We start from the raw sequence: 5698 nt of genomic DNA, 5'->3' as shown, positions 1-5698 counted from the left end.
GCATTTTGCAACAGTTTGATGCTACCTAGCATTATGAGATAAAGACTCTTTATATTGTCATAAAACAATTAATTAATTATATTCTATGATATAAAACAATAAATAATTTCTATTGTAAACAACAACAATGCCTTGTGTTTGCGGCCATAGAGTTGATAGAAATCAACAGAAAGTGCAGAAAGTGCAGTGTGCAAAGTGCAGTGAACTCTTTCACGTGAGTTGTGTTGGTATTCGTCCGACTGATGTCGAATTTTTGCAAAGCTCTGAGAAATGTTTTTTTTGCAAAACTTGTGCTGCCCAGCGTCGGAATTCCCTCCGTTCACCTCCTCCACCTATCGCAAAAAAGAAATCATCTACCTCCAATAGTGCTGATATCGGAAATTCTTCTGTATCCAATGCTAAGAGTTCCCTGACACCGAAGTCCGATGAATCTACGAAGCATAATGACATTTCTCTTAGAAATGTAGATAACCAACAAGTGTCTTTAAAATCTTTGTTTAAGTTGATGGCATCTCTTCAAGCCGACAATGTCCGTGTGTATAATTTGGTAGCTGATCTTAAAGCAGTAAATAACAAATTGGTGTTGGAATCTGAAAATATGAATTCGGCTCTTCAAAACATACATAGCAACCTACTTGAAAAAGATAATATGATTACTTCTCTTACTGCTGAAGTAAAGACACTGCGAGACTCTTTGAATGCCGCTCTTGATAGTTTCAAGCGTAGAGCTAACAACAAAGCTGACTACTCTTTGTTGCCCGCCAATAATTCGTCAACTTATGCTCCAACTACAATATCTTTCGTTAGTACACATTCATACGCTCATATTGCCAATCCGAATAAGAGTTTCCCCACACCCACCCTGTCAACTACCATTGCCAAATATAATGATGTTACTCATGCAAAAACAACGGCTGCTTTAACGCAGTCAACGGTGTCATGCGCTGTGACGTCGGCATTAACAGATGTTATTTCGTCGCTTGGTTTATCCCCTGTTCGTAATACTAGTGGTGTTAATGCATGTACGCTGCTAGAAAATGCCAATGCTTGCGCTACCTCTACGGCTGCAGTGACTGCAGTACCAGCATCAGCTGCCTCTGGTTCTTCTCATTTGCTCTCCGCTGAAACAAATAATTTCGGTGATAATGCGCAGTGGGAGAAGGTGACGTACAAACGGACTAGCAACAATAATAAAACTCGCGCTGTTACGACTACAGTGACTGCGGCTACATTATGGGATGTTGCTGGTTCTGAAATAATTACCGTGGATGATAGTGCACATAGGGAGAAGGTGTCGCATAAGCCCACAAATAATAATAATAATAACAATAATGCGGACGTTCGGATTAGAGGCACTAATGCAAGCACGGATCTGATTGTTGCTGATCGCTACAAATGGCTTCATCTGTCCTCCTTCTCGCCATCCATCTCTGAAGATGATATCAAAGATTACGTGGCTAAACGAATCGGTTTGGATAAAACTTCATTATCATTCACTAAGCTGGTAAAAAAAGATGCCGTACTCTCATCGTTGCATAAGGTTAATTTCAAGTTGGGAGCGCCTGAGTCCTCCTTTGAAAAATTATTACGCCCGGAAATCTGGCCAATAAATGTTACAGTGAAGCCTTTTCAGAATTTTCGCAAGTCTCTGCGAAAACTATCGCGGACGTAGCTAATACCAACCACACGCTCATTAATAATGATAATAGCACTAGTGCTATAAATAATAAGTTGTTAAGTATTTATTTTCAAAACATCTCGGGAATGCGTACAAAAGCTAGTGACGTATTTTTAACTTCGTCTCGCTGTGAGTTTGATGTTTATGTTATTGTGGAAACATGGTTGAACAGCAACTTCGCGGATGTTGAGTTCTTCGATGCTAATATCTATAATATATATCGAAAAGATAGAGACGCAAATAAAACAAATTGCTTGAGAGGTGGAGGCGTTTTAATTGCGGTGAATCGGATGTTCCGTTCTTTTTCAGTCCATTTAAAAAATGATGATTCTCTCCTCGACCAGTTGTATGTGCATCTTTGGAAGTCTCGGTAAATTATTCATTTGCACTTCTTACATTCCACCTTCCAGCCCCGATTCTTTCTAGGCTGCTCATATAAACAATATTGTGAATCTTTATGGGAATAACGAAGAGTGTCATTTTTGTATTTTGGGTGATTTTAACCTCAATTGTGTGGTCAAATTTACTTGATAATGGTATCTTAGCACCAACAAGGGTTAATAGCTCGCACGAAATAAATTTTATAGATAGTCTTTTCAGTATCAACTTAACCCAAATTAATTCATTTTACAATGAGCTTAATAATATTTTAGATCTTATCTTTGTAGATGAAAACTTGATTTTTAGGCCCGGTTTCACCAACTCGACTTAACTTAGTTAAGTCATATTTTTTAATTTTTCTGTTTCACCACCAATGCTTAGCTAAGTCGCAAATTAGCCTACCTGTTAGCTGGCTTATTCTCGACTTTCAACAGTGTTCCTGTAGTATAAATTTTGAGTCGAATTAAATGGCACTATTTATACTTATTTCATTATGCAAATATAGCAACCCCGCTATTGTTGACATCTGTAATATCTCTGAAGAGGCTTATTTGTATTCTCGGTGGAAAATTTGTAAAAAATTTAATGGATCTTCGAGATTCTGGTGAAAGTGATTGCGATTTTGAAGCTCTGCATGTAATCGTGCTTCGACGAAAAAGAAAAATTAAAGAGCGTCCTGACTTTTTTCATTATTATGACGATGTTGACTTTCGAGAACGATTTCGTATGTGCAAAGATGCTGCTTGGTTGGTTTTTTCTTTAATAAAAGACAAAATTTATCTTGAAGCTCGGTAAGTTTACATCATATTTTATAAATGTTGCCCTAAATTACTTCTCCGTTTACAGCAACAACGCAATGCAGCCACACCAAATATTTTTCATCGCACTCCGGTTCTATGCTTCAGGATCTTTTCAGCAAATTATGGCAGCCCTTTCCGGAGTTCCAAAAGCAAGTGCCTCACGTGCAATTACGCTAGTTTCCTACCATCTAGTATCCTTGCGACCAGATTTTGTGAAATTTCCTCAAACGAAACAGGAGCGCTTGGAAACACAGGCTGCTTTTAAAGAAAGGGCAAATTTTCCGCGTGTAATTGGGGCAATGGACTGCACCCATGTTAAAATCAATTCCCCAGGTGAATATGCGTGAATAGCAATTGGAAAACAATATCTCTATATTTATTTATAAACGCTTGCCAAGGCAGCCGGTGCTGTCCGGCTTCATTTCAGTCTAATCATTTAATTTGTTGCGTCCTCCCAGCAGATCCTTGCAGCGGGGTAAAAGTTTAGTTGAGGGGTCGACTGCTAATATGCTACCAAAAATATCGAGAGAGGCATCAAAAGACGCGAATAATCTCGAAAATAATAATCCGAAGGCGGAAAATAAAAATTGTATCTCAGTTCTGAGATATTTGCAGTTGAAGTGGGCGATTTTCTTGTGGTTGTGTAACGTTGTGTACCCACAAAAAAAAGTTGTGAACATAAGTGTTTTGCGCGGATATAGTTTTGGTCTACAAACCGGTGTTGGACCCACCACGGGTAATTTTTTATAAGCGCGGCCGAAGGCCGCCAATACAGAGAGGTGTTCTGCGCAAAAATACGATGGATCCCACCCCTGGTTTCGGAGGGACCCGCGGGAAATATTTCTGTTTTTCGTTAATATCTTTTGAACGAGTTAAAATTCTTACCTTCGGCCTTCGGATTATTAATACTGATGTCAAGACGCGTCGTTGGACACCTTTCGATATTTTTGGACGCGTATTAGCGGTCGAACCCTCAACTAGACTCTTACCTGCAGCGGGACTGCGCCATACTCCTGCTCCGGGAAGGTATCGAACCCTAAGGGCGCCCCGTAGTCTACGCCTCAGCACCCCTCACTACCTTTCAGCAGCTCTGCTGCTCAACAAGCCACGCCCCACGGCGCCACCAGCTCATACGGCCGCTTCCACTCATGACTACAATCTCCGTAGTTGAGTTGGTAGCAATGCCGAGCATCAGCAACCGTCCCGTCTTCTTCTCCCCTCTTGGAACCAACGCTTTTAATAACCCTCATTCATACGGCTGAGTTTTCAGGTGCCGTATTTCCTCAAAATCCTTACGGAGATGACTCCTTAAGCCCCTAGGCGGTGTTGGCTCATCAATCAGATGTCTGTTGGGATGCTCAGGTTTCTGGGTATTCAACAGGAACTGTTTGGTTAGCATCTCATTTCTCTCCCTGATGGGGAATATTCTCGCCTCATTATGTAGATGGTGTTCTGGGGACAAAAGAAGGTAGCCGGTGGCGATTCTGAGAACAGTATTTTGGCAGGCCTGTAGCTTCTTCCAGTGGAGTCATTTTTAGGCTTGCCGACCATATGGGTGACGCGTAGCACGTAAACGGCTGGCCAATTGCTTTGTATGTAGTAATGAGCGTTTCTTTATCTTCTCCCCAGGTACTGCCAGCAAGGGATTTGAGGATTTTATTACGGCTCTGGATTTTCGGGACAATTGCGGCTGCGTGCTCACTAAAATGTTGCATCTGTGAGTGAAGAATAAATAGCACCAGCGAACAAAAACTATTTTTTTAAAATACTAAACATTTATTTTATATTATTTCCAAGCGAAGAAGATCAAACTTATGTGCAATGGAAGTGGCTGCAAAAAGGTACATCAAAACGCTGCTAATGAGGTCATTGGTTAAAATTGGTTGAGAAAGCTCCTGTATAAACTTATTACTTTTAAATAAACGCAAATATATTTTTATTAAGAAAAAAGTAACCAAATAAATTCACAAATAATAATAATAATTTAATACTTTATAAACACTGTAATTGATGTTGATTATATTTATTGACTGCTTCCCAAGGCAGTCGGTTCTATGTACCGGAACGATTCGGGTTTTTTCCGACCAAGGACTGTCATTTCAGTGTAACCCCATTTAATTTGCTGCGTCCCTCCCACAAATTTGCATCCTCCCAGCAGCTCCTTGCAGCGGGACTGCTCCATATTCTCTTGCTCTGGGAAGGTATCGAATCCAATCCGGTTCCGTCTCCTGACCCCGGTCCTGAGAAATGCTTTTGCTGCGTCTGCCGGAAAAGAATATTTTTAGGACGGTCATACTCTGTTCAGTGTGTCTCGTGTAAGGGATGGTTGTATCGGACAGGTTGTTCTGGGCTTGATCCCAAAACCCGACGTCCACGTAACTTTTATAAATCTTTTGTGGCTCCTTGCTGTTCACGTCCAAGGGCATACCGTAGTCTACGCTTTAGCGTCTCCGCGACGGCAACCCCCGAGGTGTTTCATTGCGCCATATTGCCAGGTCGCAAACCCCAATCTACCGGGTACCCCAATGCTTGCCCAGGGACGCCCAGTCCCAGGGCAACAACAGCAGTTGCGTCCTGGCCTTCCTCAACCCAGGCGTAGTCACCCGTCACTTACTCCCAGAGTGGCGACGTCTCCCCCTATGCACTTCAGAATTCTGCAGTTAAACTGTAATGTACTAACTGGGAAGATCACGGGGATAGTCGATTTCATGAAGCGGCACAACATCCGCATTGCTGCGATTCAAGAGACTAAACTCACAGCAAGGTCTGAAAACCTGTTCTGGGTATAATGTCCACAGAAAAGATCGCATGAGCGGAAATGGAGGCGGTCTCACGTTTA

The 5698-nt window shown here is 41.6% G+C and overlaps 1 long non-coding RNA gene across 1 annotated transcript; it reads left to right on the top strand.

The window, feature by feature from the left end:
* Window positions 1-2729: 2729 nt before the first annotated feature.
* On the top strand, window positions 2730-4580 carry LOC137242271 (uncharacterized). Its single transcript, XR_010950164.1, has 3 exons — window positions 2730-2850; window positions 2906-3192; window positions 4489-4580. It is a non-coding gene; the product is annotated as an uncharacterized lncRNA (long non-coding RNA).
* The last annotated feature ends 1118 nt before the right edge of the window (window positions 4581-5698 follow it).

This window comes from Eurosta solidaginis, chromosome 2, assembly GCF_040869045.1.
Source record: "Eurosta solidaginis isolate ZX-2024a chromosome 2, ASM4086904v1, whole genome shotgun sequence".
Taxonomy (NCBI): Eukaryota; Metazoa; Arthropoda; class Insecta; order Diptera; family Tephritidae; genus Eurosta; species Eurosta solidaginis.
The sequence above is the reverse complement of the archived record's forward strand: the minus strand, read 5'-3'. Positions and strand labels throughout refer to the sequence as shown.